This window comes from Corvus hawaiiensis, chromosome 14, assembly GCF_020740725.1.
Source record: "Corvus hawaiiensis isolate bCorHaw1 chromosome 14, bCorHaw1.pri.cur, whole genome shotgun sequence".
In the NCBI taxonomy this organism is placed as follows: domain Eukaryota; kingdom Metazoa; phylum Chordata; class Aves; order Passeriformes; family Corvidae; genus Corvus; species Corvus hawaiiensis.
The window spans coordinates 2,206,796-2,222,568 of NC_063226.1; the positions used below are offsets into that span (position 1 = coordinate 2,206,796).

The 15,773-nt window shown below is 39.3% G+C and overlaps 1 long non-coding RNA gene across 1 annotated transcript in view; it reads left to right on the forward strand.

Annotated features, from left to right (window-relative positions):
• Positions 1–2,295: 2,295 nt before the first annotated feature.
• Positions 2,296–15,773, forward strand: part of LOC125333269 — a 28,007-nt gene continuing 14,529 nt past the window's right edge. Inside the window, exons 1-4 of the long non-coding RNA XR_007206821.1 lie at positions 2,296–2,379; positions 3,647–3,753; positions 8,719–8,868; positions 9,366–9,442. This is a non-coding gene — a long non-coding RNA (uncharacterized LOC125333269). The remainder of the gene's footprint in view (positions 2,380–3,646; positions 3,754–8,718; positions 8,869–9,365; positions 9,443–15,773) is intronic.

Here is a 15,773-nt window from a genome sequence, read left to right on the forward strand (position 1 = left end):
ATTCTATTGGATGTTATCTGCAGGTGCCTACAGTAAGGGCATATTACATTGATTTTTCATTTCTCACATCAAACGTGCTGCACACATCCCCTGGTTGCTGTGTTTGCTATTGACAGCAGGGCTATTCACAGGCTCCCAGTCAAAATGTAACAGGAATCGGGACAATTACCAACTCCACAGTATGGATTTATTAGACAGCAAATAAGAAAACAGTAACTTGTGGCAGCTGGCTGTCCAAGAGGGAGGGCTCAGGACAATGTCTGGGTAACCTGGAGAGTGAAGAGCTTGGGAAAATCATTCCACTTCAGTGGGAGAGTTCTCCAGCCGAAGGTGAAGGTCCTCCAAGGAGCTGTCGTGGTGAGTGCAGCAAGATGCTGCCTCCTTCCTCGGATGGGTGTTCTTATGCAAGAAAATACTGCATTTTTCCAAACTGCAGGTCAGCGTTTTATCCTTCAGGCTGGAAATTTTATAAAACCTGCAAAAGCAGTCAAATCTCACAGGTGGGGGACTTTGGAGATAGTTCAATGTGCTGGTTTTGGCTGGGGTAGCAATTTTCCTTAATTGTGAGGAGAGGTAAAAGAGAGAAACCAGAAAAGGCAACAAGAACGTGTTCACAATCCTAACATCAAATGAAACTCTGTCCTCATTCACTGCATTGTGTCCTCTGGGGCACTGTGCCACTGAATCTACATTTTCACTTCAGGGCTTGCTGATCCAGCTGCAGATCTCCATCTGAGCAGAGCCTTTTTGGGGAGATGAGGCTTTGCCTGCAGTTTGGAAGTGGGCAGACTTGAAAACTACTCTTAAATTTGATAAAACAAGACTTAAATCTATTTTAAATTGTGCCTTCTAGCTGCCCTTCCTCTAGAGAGCAGTATTCTATGAGAAATGGGTATTTTTTCCTCTTGTTGTAGTTCTTTTACCAAGATTTCTAAGGTAATCTTAGAAACCTTAGATTCCCTCCACAGCTTTTTTCTGATGCTGTGATCTACACAGGGAGTTAGGTATTATCAGTTCTGATATTTTTCTTTTTCCCTGGAGGTTAATAAAAACCTTCAGCCCAATTTGGTACCTATTTTTTTTCTGTTGGTGAACACAAAGTGGATTGATTGGATTGACACAACTGTTTGGGGGTGTAGCTGTGTTTTGATTGAAGAAAATCAAGCTGTAATCAAGCAGGCTGACAGGAGATGCCAAAGAAATGCTGCAAACACTTGTATTTTCATCAGATTTTCTTTCTAGGCCTGACTCTGTCCTTTCAAACCATGAATAACTTCTTTTCTCTTGCCTAAATTCATATCAATTTGTGGAGAGGTTCGGAATTGTTCAAAAGCCAGCATTTCCATAAAATTACCGGGTTAAATCGACTAAAATGTGGAAGAAAAAAATTTGTGTAATATGTAAAGACTTGCTTGGCTTGATTAGGTATCCAGCAAGGGTTTTTCTTCTTTGTGACACTTTGGATGCCAGTGAATTTCCCTCGAAGGTAGTCAGCCTTGCCTGTGATTCGATGAAAGTGATTTTCTTTTGTCCCCAAACCCACAGCCAGGTACAGCCCTGGACTGAATTGCTGGCATCTCTAAGTGGGTTTTACCTTGCATCTCTTAGAGATGCACTATTTCTGCCCAGTGTCTTCCTAGGAATGCTGGAAAAGAAATCTGTTTCTTGCTCCATTCCATTAGAAAGATCGATGTTGGAGAGATTTCCCTGGTTTAGAGAAGCCACTGCTCTGTGCTTGCTTGAGCAGTGTTAAGTATTGGGTTGCACCACCATAATGCATTCCTCTTGCTGATAACAAAGCAGAGCAATTCATTGTTTAAATGGAATTTGAATAACACTGTGGAAATCGATAGCAGCTTCTTATCCATATAAAGATAATTGATCTTTTTGAAGCCCTTTAAATACAATGAGCATTTGATTGTGTTTCCTTCCATTGCTCAGCTTAACACGGTAGCAGTAAAATTAAGTGTTGCTTGTAAAATGACTGGAACATTCAGTGGCTTTTACTCCTACAACACTTCTCGGGTGTGTTTTAGCAGATTAGCTGTAAATGAAGATAGCTGCTGCTTTGAAATGGGGGATACAGCAAGAATGTTTCTTTGTATACAGAAATCAGTCACTTCTGTGGCCTCTGGTCACCCATCAATGTGCACTTCACACTCCAGCATTATTGTTTTTCTTACTTTCTAATGTTGGTCAGATGCCTCTGTTGGTCTCTCTGTGCCTGTCTGGTCTGAAGTTTGAAGTTTGGAACTGGAGATGCAGAGTGTTTTCTGTTTCAGGCGTGTGTGTACACCTGAGTCCTGCACTGGCCCAGAAAAGTGCGGTTCCCTGCAGAGGCGTGCGAGAAGCACCAAGCAGAAGGGAGCTGGGAGCCTGGTGAGAGGAGAGAGGACAGATTTTCAGACTCTATTTTCCCTATTGAAAGGAATGAGATAGATTTTTCTTTACAAACACACTGTGGGTCTGCTGCTAGGTAAAAGCCAAATACTGAGAGGTCAAAGAAACAATGGGAGGAATTCTACAGATTGATGCAAGGAGTGAGAGGGATTTGTCTTTACAAACAAACTGTGGGTCTGCTGATAGGTAAAGTTAGGTACTGAGAGACGAAAGAAGCGATGGGAAGAACCAATTATTCCATAGGAAAAGAAAAAGGGGGGGTATACATTAGAATGGGGTCTGTATTAAGGGATTTGGGAAGTACCTCAGCCAATGGGGAAAGAGAGAGGGAAATGCAGCCGGGAAATTGGGATAAAAAGGAGGCTGCGCCCTCTTAACAGCTGGAGAAACCTCAGGGGAAATGCCCCACGGGCTCTCCCTTTATTCGAATAAAGTAACGGGACTCCTCTGTCTCCTTTTTGGACATAAACCTCTGGTGTTTGTGGATTAATTTTCCTGGCACTGTGATGATGTTGTAAAGAAACTGCTTCAGCTGGTGTGTGATGGGTGCCAGCCCTTCCCACTCCCAGCATTACTCCTGCTGGGGTATAATGAAGTGCAGAAGGATCTGCCTTGCAACATTGCAAAGAGGAAGCTTTTCTTATATTTCCTCTTTATTTTAGTTCTCAAGGTGTTCTACAAATTTTTAACTGTCAAGGCCCTTAGAGAAAATCCTTCTTCTTTTGTTAGAAGGTCTGAATATTAATTTATTTTTGTGTATAATGAACATCAAAGTTTGGGATTGTGTGTTAGAGCAGAGGGTAAAGAGCTTCGACATTTTCAGTGGATCACTTCCCACAAACAGCTGCAAATGTCACTCCACTAGAAATTTCCCCAAAAGTGTGATTTATTTGATTTTTTTTTTGTGGTCAGTTAACTATCACCTCAAGCTATTTTGTTTGCTTTTGCTCCTCATTTATCTCAATTAATCAGCTGGTCATTGAATTTACCATGATCAGAAGTAGAACCCTAGCATCCCGCACTTCCTCTACTCCGTATTTTGCATCACTTTTTAAATTTGAAAAGTTATACAGTCTTTAGACTATTGGTTGAATATGTTGTTGAAAATTTTAAATATTCATTACAATCTGAAATGGAAGGGGAAAGCAAGTCTTTTCTGTGCCATTTACACTGAAACTTTTATCCAAATATTCGCTATTTTTGTCTAGTACTAATAAATTTTGCATTACCTTTCATCCCACTGCAGGTGACAAAATTTATCACATACACTCTGTTGGAGCCTATGGCTGATGAAGAGGTTTTGCCACCGAGCTGATGACAGCTGATCACTGCAACTTGCATGTGTTCTCTCAGGTAAATCATGCAGTTTCCAGCTGGCCTGTGAAAATCCTGCCCTACTCCATTTCAGCACAGGCATTTTGAACCAGCATAGCAGCAAATAATTTATGCATAGGAGGTAGAAGTTCAGAACTTCTTGCAAATTATAATTGCTTAAAAGTGCAGAAAGTGTTATTGAACAAGTAAATATGTAAAAAAAGAAGCAGCTGAACTTAGTCACTCACTGATGGAGATGCAGTGGGTGAGACTGGACGTGTTTGGGGTAGGTACATACATCTCTTTGAGCAGCTCTGTACCCTCACATTCACTCCTCGTGCACAAACAGGATCAAAAGCCCTGTCCTGTTCCCCTCTCTGACTGATCAGGCTGGAATTCCATTTGTTAGAATAGGAATATTATTACAGCATCCCGCAGCCGTAGGGAGGAGAAGAGAGATCCAGCAGGCAGGAATTGTGCAGCAAGATTGATTTATTTAATTATTTTACAAACTCTTTTATAGACGTTTTTCTTCATAGCCTAATTGGATAAAGGATCAGCCATCCCTTGGGGTGATTGGCTAAAATCCTAAAACATCCATTGTCAAAATATTTTTCTACTGTACCATAAACAAAGCTCTGCAAGGACACAGGTGTTCATAGCTTATAGAACTCTGCTCTGTCTTCTGTGAGAGAGAAAAATATCTCACGGGACTGGAAAGAAGCAAGAGAAATTCTTGCTAGCAGCAATATTGTATCCACAGAATATTACGCACACGCATATGTGCGTGCAACATGCACCTCCTCAGGGGCTGGTCCCTGCATCCCTGGCACTGCAGCTGCTGGCACCCGGGGGTCTGAGCCCCCAGGGCCCGCAGCCCCACTCCAGCCACACGTACAGAGCCAAGCAGTCATGAGGGAACAGTCCCTGAGCTAAACCAGAGCTCCTGGCTGCCGAGTTCAGGGGAAGGATGCTGAGCTGATGCCTGTGGCCTCACAGAGCCAGCACAGGGGCTGGTTGTAGTTCCCTCTGTAAAGGCAAGGAAAATTGAACAATATATCTCAAGACGATAAAAAAGCCCCAAACACCAGAGTGTTTTGTTGGAAGTGAGGGAATTTCCCCAGCCGTGTGCTGTTACATGGAGCAGTTTCACTTCGGGTACTCAAACATGAGTTTGGCACTGGAATTTGACAAGAGACCTCACTGCAACCACACCACGAGTGTGTTTGAGCCTGCTCAGTGGGGCAGGGTGTTTGTGGCACTGTGCTTTGCCAGTGGGGATTATTTGCTCTTTAACCACCCGCTCTTACTGCAGCTCCTTTTTTAGCTCGGGTTGCAAATCCAGCGTGACCCACGCGGAGCAGTTTGCTGGATGGTGATGAGGATGATGATGAGCTCTCCTATAAACAGGAAAAAGCAGTGGTTCTGAGGCTTTTGTAGTGTTTATCAGTAGGAAAACAGAAGTGGCAATTGCTTTTAATTGCCCAATAATTTTATTATTCAAAAGATGGAATTTACAAGAAACAGCTGCAGTTATAACTGAACCAGCTCTTTAATGTGTTCCTGGATTTTTTCCTGTATTATATTATCAAATGGTGATAAGGTGCTGGCTTCAGTCAAATTTTGAAGTACAGTGAGAGCTGGATTTTTCGAGCCCTGAGATGATTACTCCGCTACTCTCACTGAAAGACACCTTTGTGAATGTTGTGGTTCTGAATTGTCTGCAGAAATCCCATTCCTTATATTAAATCAACTTTCATTCTTTGTTCTCCCAGTACACAAGAATTTTAAGATTCATAACCTATTTCTGTTTGGTTTTTCTCCCTTTGTAGTTCTCCCACCCGTCTCTATGTTGTTATTCAGTGTGTAAGGAAATGCAGCCCCACAATGAACAGGCACTCTGAATTAATTAGCTACTTTCTGTAAATACAAATAAATGACAGCAAGATCAAAATGAAAAAGCAAGAAGGGGATGACTAGCTACTGTCACACCTGTGGTGTTACTGTTCCTAATTTTAAAATAGATTTTAAAATGTACTGTATTTCCTGCTCAGCCAAATTTTGTCCCTTGTCACTGTCACTGCTGCTCCTGTGGTCAAGCCCCACAGGCCAGAGCTGTCCCTGAGGGTCACACTGAACTCAAGGCTTTTGTGCGGTTTCCTTTAAGCACCAGATGATGTTTGAAGGCTTTGAAGAGCTATTTCTTATTTGCTGCAGACTAAAACAAGTTTTCTTGCTGCCACGTGTTTCAAGGATTATTGGTGATAGTCCTGATTTGTCTTGGTGAAAATCTCATTGGGTGCAATCTTAATTCAGAGCTGGTAGTAGAGTATGGAAAGCTGCAGTGTGGGCTCTTGCAGACCAGACATATACTAGATCTGCAGCTCAAATATAAAAGATGGGAAAATGGATATTTCAATTTTCTTATTGTCTGATAGTTATGTGTTTATTTTAAACAAGTAGTCATAGTTTACAGAGCTTAAATTCCTGTGTGCTGGTATTTTTCTGGAACGTGAGGAAGGTGACAGTTGGCATCCTGTGATGTTCTCACACTGACTCACCTACGCTCCACATTCATATTGAATAGGACTCCAGAGAGATATGACTGTGCTGTTGTTTGTCTGGACAGGCAGTTAAAAACCACTGTTGTAATTAAATTTCTGTTTTCATTTCAATGGTGGAATTAAACAAATATTTTCCTTTGGAGGAAAGTAACAATTTGATGTTAATTACTTCTATCTGTTTCTCAGCATTGTCAAATAACCTATTGTAAAAACTACTTAATATTTCCAGGGGAATGCCATATATTGCATAACTTACTTCCTTTGCTGGTTATTTTGTTTGATGGTTAAATGGTAATTGGAATGAAAGGAATAAAGAAGCACTTGTGGGTTGGGAACCACTCAGGGGATTGAGAATTTAAAGCAGAACAATGATTTAACATTTCTTTCTTTTGTTAGGCTTTTTCTTTTCATATGTGAATTACGTGCGAGTGAGAGAGATTATAGGGAGAAAAATAAAGGGAGAACGAAGAAAACTCATTTAGATCAAACTCACTGTGCCTAATAAGCAGACAGAAAAATCTGCAAACTGTCTAATCTTCACAGTTTGTCCTTAGCCTTCCTAGATGTTGTAGAATTCACAAAATCTTTCTGAGAAGGAAAATTAGCCTATTAAAAATGAGAAAACACAGACACAAAGCTTCACCAGAAATTCCAAGAGGTATGTGGCTTCTAGTTACTGTGCAAGGGAAAATCATTGGGAAAAGCAGGAAAGGAAAGAGCACCCTCAGTAGAGATGTCCTGAAATGAGAAATGTGCTTGGATTTCCACATTGCTGAACTTTGCTACGGACAAAGGAAGGTTAAAGGACAAGTCAGCTCTCAAGCATCCATCCAAAATCCACAAGGTATTTGCATGTGAAAAATGTCTGTAAATATCTGCTCATTTCCAAATACCCAGTATCAGGAGAGCTTGTGGGCTGTGTTAAAGGCAGCAGAGCTGATTTAGGTATTGTGTGTATGTCCTGAAGTACAGGACAGGCAGGAAAACACAGAGCAAACTGTATTTAGGAATGGGGCAGCCTGCCTGGAAGACACCAGTGAGAGTCAGGATTGTTCCATCTCAAGGTCCTGAGAACCTGGAGAAAGTTTCTGAGCCAGGAGTTGCAGAATTATAAATGAAGCATTTTTGTGGAGGCACAGTCAGCTGTGCATGTCTTTGAAGGGAAGATGGATTGTCCAGGACATGTTAAGCTATCACATTTTCCAGCAGGAGCTATGAATCAACCAGTGTCACTTTTTGGGGTGCAAAGTGAGATTTTTCCCTACCTTTCTGTCACAATTTGAGGCTGTCCTCCCCTGGGTACATGGTATGTGAAACTACACCAGCTATGTTGAAGAGATGAACTAGGGATTTCCTAATTTATCATAAGCCCCAAATCATTGACCATCTTTTTCACATATGACAAAAGCATTTCCAGAGACTGGTTAATTATTTCATGTAAAAATCTAAGAGATACAGGTGAAATTCATAGAAAGATATTGTATCAAAGAAGTAAAATGTAGATATTGTACTCTATAGCTGAAGTGTGTTCTATCTTTATTTTGGTGTTCTGAAAAAGTATAGCCCTCAATTTATTGTTCTGTTTGTTGTTTTTGTTTTTGTTACTTTTCTATTAACTGAATTCTGTCAAATTGACAAATGACTGGAATTTTGCTGGGCCAATTTTGCATCTTTTTAACCAACAAAAGATGTGACTGGTTTTCCTTGTCCACCTTTATTCTTAGCAGGGATTTGGGCAGTAACTTATTTTATCTTGTTTCTGAATTCCTTTTAAATGTGACTGGAGACAGGGACACTTTTGGGGCAGTTGGTTTCTCAGACTGCTTTAAGCACTGAGCTATTGCCAGAGCTGGGGTTTTTTGTTGTCCTTTTTCTTTCTTTTTCAAACTTCTCACTGTTCCCAGGAATGTAAACTTGTACTTTTTTTCAAGGGCAACATGGCAAGAAGACCACAAATACAAGCTTAGCAAAGGAAGCTCTTCAGTGCAGAGAATATGTCAGTTTATGATGGAATGTGCTTTGAAAAATTCATAAAACTATTCCTGCTGCTTTTGTTAACATTGTTACAGCAGACCTTGGGTATTTTTACCCTACTCCTCTTGCATGCTCTGGCATGTGAGGAGCAGGCAGTGCTCTTTATTTTATAAAACTCTCCTTTATTGAAAGAACAGGTAGAGTGTTTTGGCTTTTGTTTGATTAAAAACAAACAGGGAGAAGCATCCCTAAATACCCTGTTTTACTTTATTGTGGAGAACTACAAGAGCTCTGGGCTGCACCACTCCCCAGTCTTGTAGCACCAGCTTAGTTCTGTACAGATTTATCTTGAGGGAGTATTTATATAAAATATACCCCTGGATGAAGGCAGCCATCTCTGCTGATCCTCAGGGGCACTCCCACAAATCTGGCAGAATCTTGCTGGCACCAACTTCTGTCCCTGCAGGTGATGAGAGAACTCTCCAAGTGTGTATCTGGGTTCCTGCTGCTGTTCAAGGTTTTGAGATGTGATGGAAGTCGCAGAACTTGGAGCCCACAGTGTGATATGCAAACATCTGTGGCTGGTGTGCTGGGATTCCATTTTTCTTCTTCTTAGGTACGGAAAGTTGCTTTTAGCTTAAATGGTACCAATTATTTACTCAAAACCTCCCCAGTTTCTGAATGCCCACGTGCATCACAGAGTGACATTTTTGCTTCAGTGAGGTGGAAGGAATCATACCTCAAACTGGGGCATTACTGGCCTGCATAAGAATCTCCTTTATTCTGAGCATTTTTATGTGAGAACTAAGAAAAAATAAATACTTCTGAGCATTTCTCCTCTTTTGTTAAAATTAGATGTTCAAATACTTTTGAGGATTTCAGTCAAATAAATCATTATTATTGTATTTCCCTTCCAGATTCACATTTTAATTAGATATAAGCAATATTCTCATATATAATCATTAAGAAATATTCTCATATATAATCATACCTTATTTTAGTAAGAGCATATTCAAGAGAATATTTACTCTTTTTTATCACTGCTTCTATCACTTTAAAGTCTGTAAGTCCATCAGGTATTTGGAATATCTAACTTGGTTTTCTGTCTTTTAGTGTCCTAGTGGCATAACTACATAGCCAGCAGATGTTCATTTGCTCCTTAAGGTGAAGAAGGATACAGAGGCAGAGGGGTAAGAGCCAGGCGCACAACCCAGTGCTTGATTCCCCTTGCTCATGCAGAGAACTCCTGTAGCTTTCATTGCCTGCTTGTACTTTTGAGTCTCACAGTTGTCCTTTCATCAGCAAAAGAGTTTTTTCCTTCAAAGCTTTGCCCTGCTCTGTGTGTTTTTTACAAATTATTATATAGACTGCTGAACCTCTTACAAATAAATACTGAGGGCTAAAAATATATGTGGACAATTAAAGAATTAAGAGTGTGGTTTACGAATTCTTTCTCCTGGTATGTCTGAAAGCTTTTTTGAACCACAGCCAGGTTTGGAACAGCTCAGTCACCCATTATAAGTAACGAGTAAGAAATCTGAAAATAGAAAAACTCTGAATAGATTGTAGTAGGTCAGACTGGCTGTGCCTGGAACCATTGTACACAACAGTGGGGCCACATCTTCCTCATCCCAGAGCACCCAGACTTGGGCACAGCTTCTCTGGGAAGGAGAGGAGGAAAAGATTTACTAAAGATGGCTTGTGAAGTTCTGTGTCCCTGGAAATTAATAGCTGTTTTTTTATCCCCTGATATTTTTCACAATAATTGTGATTGGTGTTTGGAACAGTAATTTTTCACTCCAAAAGTTTGGGACATTACATATAGACATACATACATACATATATATGTATATATATATGGGAATATAACAAAATCATATATTTATACTCTCTCAGCAATAAGGGACTATGTGACATCTACAAGAGCAAGTCTTTGCACTGGAAGGAGAAAGTTGAAGAACAAGAGTGTCTCTTCAAATCTAATAGTTTTGCCAGGCATGACCTGGAAACTGAATCTTGGCCTCATAGCTGAAGTGGCTTTGAGATAAAAAGTCTTTCAATCTTCCCTTAAGAAAATTGGCCCACCAAAATCTCCCTGTCAAAGTCCTTCCCCTCCCCTCCAGGAGTGAGATAAATGTTTTAAGTTAAGGGCCTCAAATGATTTTTGCAAAGTCTCATAAATGTTCCATATGTCACTTTCTCTAAAATTATAATCTATTATCTCACTCAAGTGGAATAATAATGCATTGAAAAAAACCAAATTTATCCCAGGTGCCCCAGCAGGTTGATTGTTCATTATGTGTTAATTGTTAATGGCAATTTTCCATGGAGCATCTGCCAGTTCTAGTGAGCAGAGCTTCCAGAAATGATATATTAATTTTAAGTGTAGAAACTAACAGTAGATAAAAAGTGTTGGGGTTTTTTTAAAAATCTTTCTTTGTGTACATAAACTGGCTGGGCATAGTAATTATTTTAAGCAAGAGTACAAAATAGTTTATAGAACAGCATAAAAATAGTATTTTAGTGAAGGTCTAAGTGGAATGTTTTTATTTCTGAAGTATGAAACCTTCACTATGTTAAGGGTAAGATAGTGACAAATATCAGCTGAGGTACTGTGGGAGTATTTTCCATATGTGTGTACTACAATAGTGATATTGGTTTAGGAATAAAATAAAGTTCAATTGGTGGTGAGGATGATATAAGTCTGCATTTCAGTTTTTGTTTTAAGGTAAAGGAACTGGTGAAAAAGGTTAAAGATATAAATTTAAATTGCCTTCGGTTTTTTGAGCTGTGCTCTTCAGCACCATCCACGCTGTGGATTTAAACAAACTTGGCTAAGGTGACTGCAGGTGTGCCTTTATATTGTCCCATGAATTCAAATTGTCAGTCACAGTATTTTTTATAAATACATAAAGGGATAATAGTAACATAATTGCTTTGAGACTATAAAAATGACTGAGGTTTACTACATTTCTGAATCCTTCAGGGATCTGTCTTTGGACTATGTCTAAATGCGGATTGTTCATGTTCTTTATGCTCTCACAACTGTGTCTTTGGCTGTGTGTTAATTCTGTCTCATTTAAGGTGATTTGGGTGTGCAGAGCAGGAGGAAGCAGTGGCCCAGTTTGGCCTGATCTGTAAAGTTCCATGGCCAAAATCACAGCAGGTCAAGGTATGAGCTTTGTGAGTGTCCCTGCATGGCCTCTGCTTCCCTGGCAGGAAAGTCCATGCTGGAGGGGTAGTTTGTATCTGGAGGTTGTTTCCATATTGAAAAATCTACTCCAAGAATGTGCTAGCAAATCTGTATCTTATTTTCATTCTCTGATAAAAAAGATGCTACACCTCTATTGAGCAAGGACATTATAGCAGGTGGGTTTTTCAATGCATATAAAATGATTTTTCAGTTATGTCCAACCCATTACCCAGGTAAGGAACGAAAGAAGCAGTGGGTTCAGGACTGGAATTCCAGTGTTCTGCTAAATGCTTTCCAAACACATGGGAGCAAATGTTATTTGCCTGATTGTCTTCAGTCTAACCAGGCAAAGCAAAGAGCAGATGGGAAATGTGGATCTGTGGGGACAGGGAGCAACATGGTGACCACTTGTACTGAAGGGAGCATCCAGCGAGTGGCTGCTGGCAACAGCAGAGGCTCAGCTGCTGATTTATTTGTCCCCTACCTTTGAAATCTGAGCCATTGAGCAGACACAGGTGAGGGCCCCAGGAGAGAACAGGTTTTATGAAGAGTGAACAGAGTTTATATCTGATGGGGGTCTGAAAAGCTGGCAATAGGCAGTGATGGGCAGTAGTGTTTCTGTCTCAGTTCTTTTGCAGAATAAATTATGACTGGAGGAAAACAAAACAATTGAACAATTAAAATACATGTAAAAATATAAAATTAGGGGTTCCTTTTTATGTGTAATCTACTCTGTGTGTGTGTGTAAAGGTGCCTAAAATAAAATTTAACGAAGTTTTTTATAAGTAACTTGAAGAGACTCCTGATGGAAAGATTACAATGGTGTTACTTGACAAATATTCTAATTCACTTCCTGATGGTGTCATTGAAGCATGTTGTATTTTCCAGTACTACATTTCTTACACATTTTTCGTGTTCATTATCAACTTCTGCTGTGCACCTTGTTTATATTGTAGAATTTATAAGCAAGCTTTGCTGTTTAAATGACCCAAATAATCTGGAAACTGATTATATAAAACATATTAAAGATGATGGAAAGAAAAAGCAGAACATATTATTCCCTCTTAGTGAAACTCTGCATGTTCTTTATAATGATAAATGTCTTTTTGAGCTGAATGTGATTCAGCCTGTGATAAATACGTCAGTATTTCCATCACACATGGCCAATTTCCCATGAAAGTCAGGAAAGCAGTGGAGTTTTCTCTCACAAATACTTTTGCCTTGTGAAATCTTTTATTTATTTTTTTTTTCCACAAGAATGCAGCCCAAACTGGTGAATTAGAGACATATAAAAGAGCATTCAGTGGACAGGTGTTAACAGCTCAGTTTCATACTGTCTGAACAGAAGAAAAAGAAAATATCTTCATTACAGGAAAACAAACACCTCAAGGTTTTCAAATACTTAGTCTGCTGAAACTCAGCATGAAATTTTGGGAAGGCATCCATGACAGAGAGATCTCTTTTTCCTATTTGCAATATCATTAAATGCATATGATTTCATCCAGCCAGGTTGTTCCTTGGTTCTGAGTGTTTGTAGTTGATACAATAATCATTGGGTTTGGCTTTTCACAGTCTGGTTGAAAGGAATTTCATGGATATCCAGAGCTGGTATTTATGCAAAAAACCTTCTTGATTCTGTTTCCAGTTCAGGAAGTTTTGTTGTGATTCTCAGGAACCAGACAGAGAAGCAGAATAACCAAAGAGAATCTGCTGTAGGAATTCAGAAATTATCAAGATGAGCTGTTTGGGACAGATCACAGAGCTGTCATCTCTCAGATAAGGAAATTACATTTTAATTCAGATTTCCAAGGGTGGCTGAGAGGATTTCAAGGCTAAAACTTGATTGTTGGGAGTACCTGATGCAATCAGGCCTCTGAATTCCTGCTTTTGTAAGATTTTATAGGAAAAATGCTAAAGATCTTGCAGTCTGTACCTCCCCTTGGCTGTTCAGCTGAAGGTGTTAGGATTGATAGGAGGGGCTGTGAGTGAGGGCGATGTGTGTGCCTGTGGCAGTGATGGGAAGTCGAGGGAATTGTTTCTCTCTGCAATAGTGCAATCACTTGTTTTGCAAGGGAAATTCTTAAAAGCAACATCACTTTTATTGGTTAATTAAACTGCTTGCTTGCTATAAAATTGCAGGATCTAATAGCACATACTTGCTGTCAAATCCTAGTTCTGATTTTAATATCTCACAGGACTCGAGATCCTTAGGAAGAGTCCTCCATCTAATGTGAAGCTAATGGTGTCTGAAGGTTTGATGGTTTTCTATTATTCTATTATTTATTTATTTCTCTAGATAATGAGCAAGTTAAAAACATTTTGGTTTTAGCCCAATTAATTTGGGATTTAAAAAAATTTTGCTTTCAATATTGTCTTTCTGACTACTCATGAAGTAATCTTATTTTCCAGACAATATTATGGACAATAGTGTTTGAGTCTAGTTGAGCACTCGCTTGACTTGCTTAGAAAAACTTGATTCCTTTCGAGGACATGGTCTAAAATAGGAATAAAATGCTGAAGTCTTGTTGAAACCACTGGATTCCTCTTCCATGAGGGTTTGCAAGGACCCTACAATGACTTTAGAAGCAATAGCATTTTTTAAATCCATGTAACAATACAGTATCTAGATACAGCTGCTGATGATTTTGTGTGTGTCAAAAATGATTTCTGTTTCACCTTTTTTTTTTTTTTTGATGTTTACCTTGTGTTTTGTAAAGTACATGATTATCCTTGGCTTGTTTTCAAATCTGCTCAATGACTCTTGCACAGCAGTCAGACATTTCCCTACTCTGATTTTTGGTCAGTGTTTGCAGCTTGCTCTTTGATATTCTTTACTATCTGTACCCTTTTAATGTGACAGTGATAATAGATTCTGAGCAGGAATAAGTGGTGGAAATCCATTTGCAAGATTTATAGCACAATGGGAGATGATCTCTGCTAATCATGAAGGACCACACTCCAAATAATTTTGTTCACCGGGGGTCACTATTTATTTTCAGTCTTGGAGTGGTTGGAGCTATTTATCATTTTTAACATGTTTCTATCATAGTACTGCTCTCCTGCTGTTGAGCTGACAGACCAAATTGAGGACCCCCCAGATTTTCTGCATTTAAAGTAAATTCAATAGGAAGGCAGCAGAAAGGTTTCTGTAGCTGTCTATGAAAAGTTGTCTGCAAATAAACCATACCCTTTCAAAAAATAATCTCTAAAATTAAAGAGACTTGAGCCTTTAAGCCCATGAAAAATACTTAAAAGAAGAGTTACAGAATTTATGGAATACATCCTTGATGTACTTGAAATCACTCTTTGACATTCTTTACCTAAAAATATCCAGCTCTCCAGCTCTCAGAAGGAGTTTGTTATATAGTGTAAATCACTGCATTTTTACTCATCACTGCATCATTCTGCACTAACTGCTCAGAGTATTCTGAGGCCATTTTTTATCCCCGCTTGTGGGAATTAAATGAAGTTCCAGACACAAAAAGTTGACCCTGATATGGGTGTATCTTGTCCAAGCTGCAAATACAATTATCCTTTCTGCATCAAGAAGGAAATTCACCAGAGTGCCCTGTGCAGATGGCAAGGCAGCATCTCTTCACAAAAATTCAATGAAATTTATTTGTCCCAAATTCCATTTATTTGTTCAACCCATCTCTATGTGAGAGAAGAACATCCCCATGTAAAGATCTGTGTATATTGACACATCACACAACCTTGAATTTCAACAACAATATGATTTCAGAATCACTGATCTGGGTGCTAAAGTACTGAGAATAGGCAATGCAACACTTACCCACTTGAAGTTTCAAAAAGAAGTTTCCCTTTTTGTAATTACTAAATTAGTAATCTCAAATTTACACATTGTTGCTAATTGCAGCAGTGTTTTCTTTCCCTGCACTGCATTTCTCCCCACATGAATAAACCTCCCAAACCATCAATTTGCAGGGAGTTACTTGGTGCTTGGCATTTTCTGGTAAACCTCCTATGTTTAATCAAAAGTGTTTCATGATTAGCTCACCATAATTCCATGAGCACTTTTTTTATATTCAATTTCACTGGATGCCAATTTAATAATTGAGTTTTTTTACTTCTGGTTTTATTATTTCTACCAAAAATAATAGGTAATGCTACCTTTTCATTTTTAACACTGCCATTTTGTTGCTGAGATAATGTTGATTTTCAGGATCTGCTGGGTTAGTTTAACACTGAGGAAATGAGTGATGCATTAACTCACACCACATTCAGTGTACCTGAGACGTGGAACAGAACCAGCAAACAAAAGCCCATTTAACCAAATTTCAACCCCCCATCACTCTTGAACTCTGATA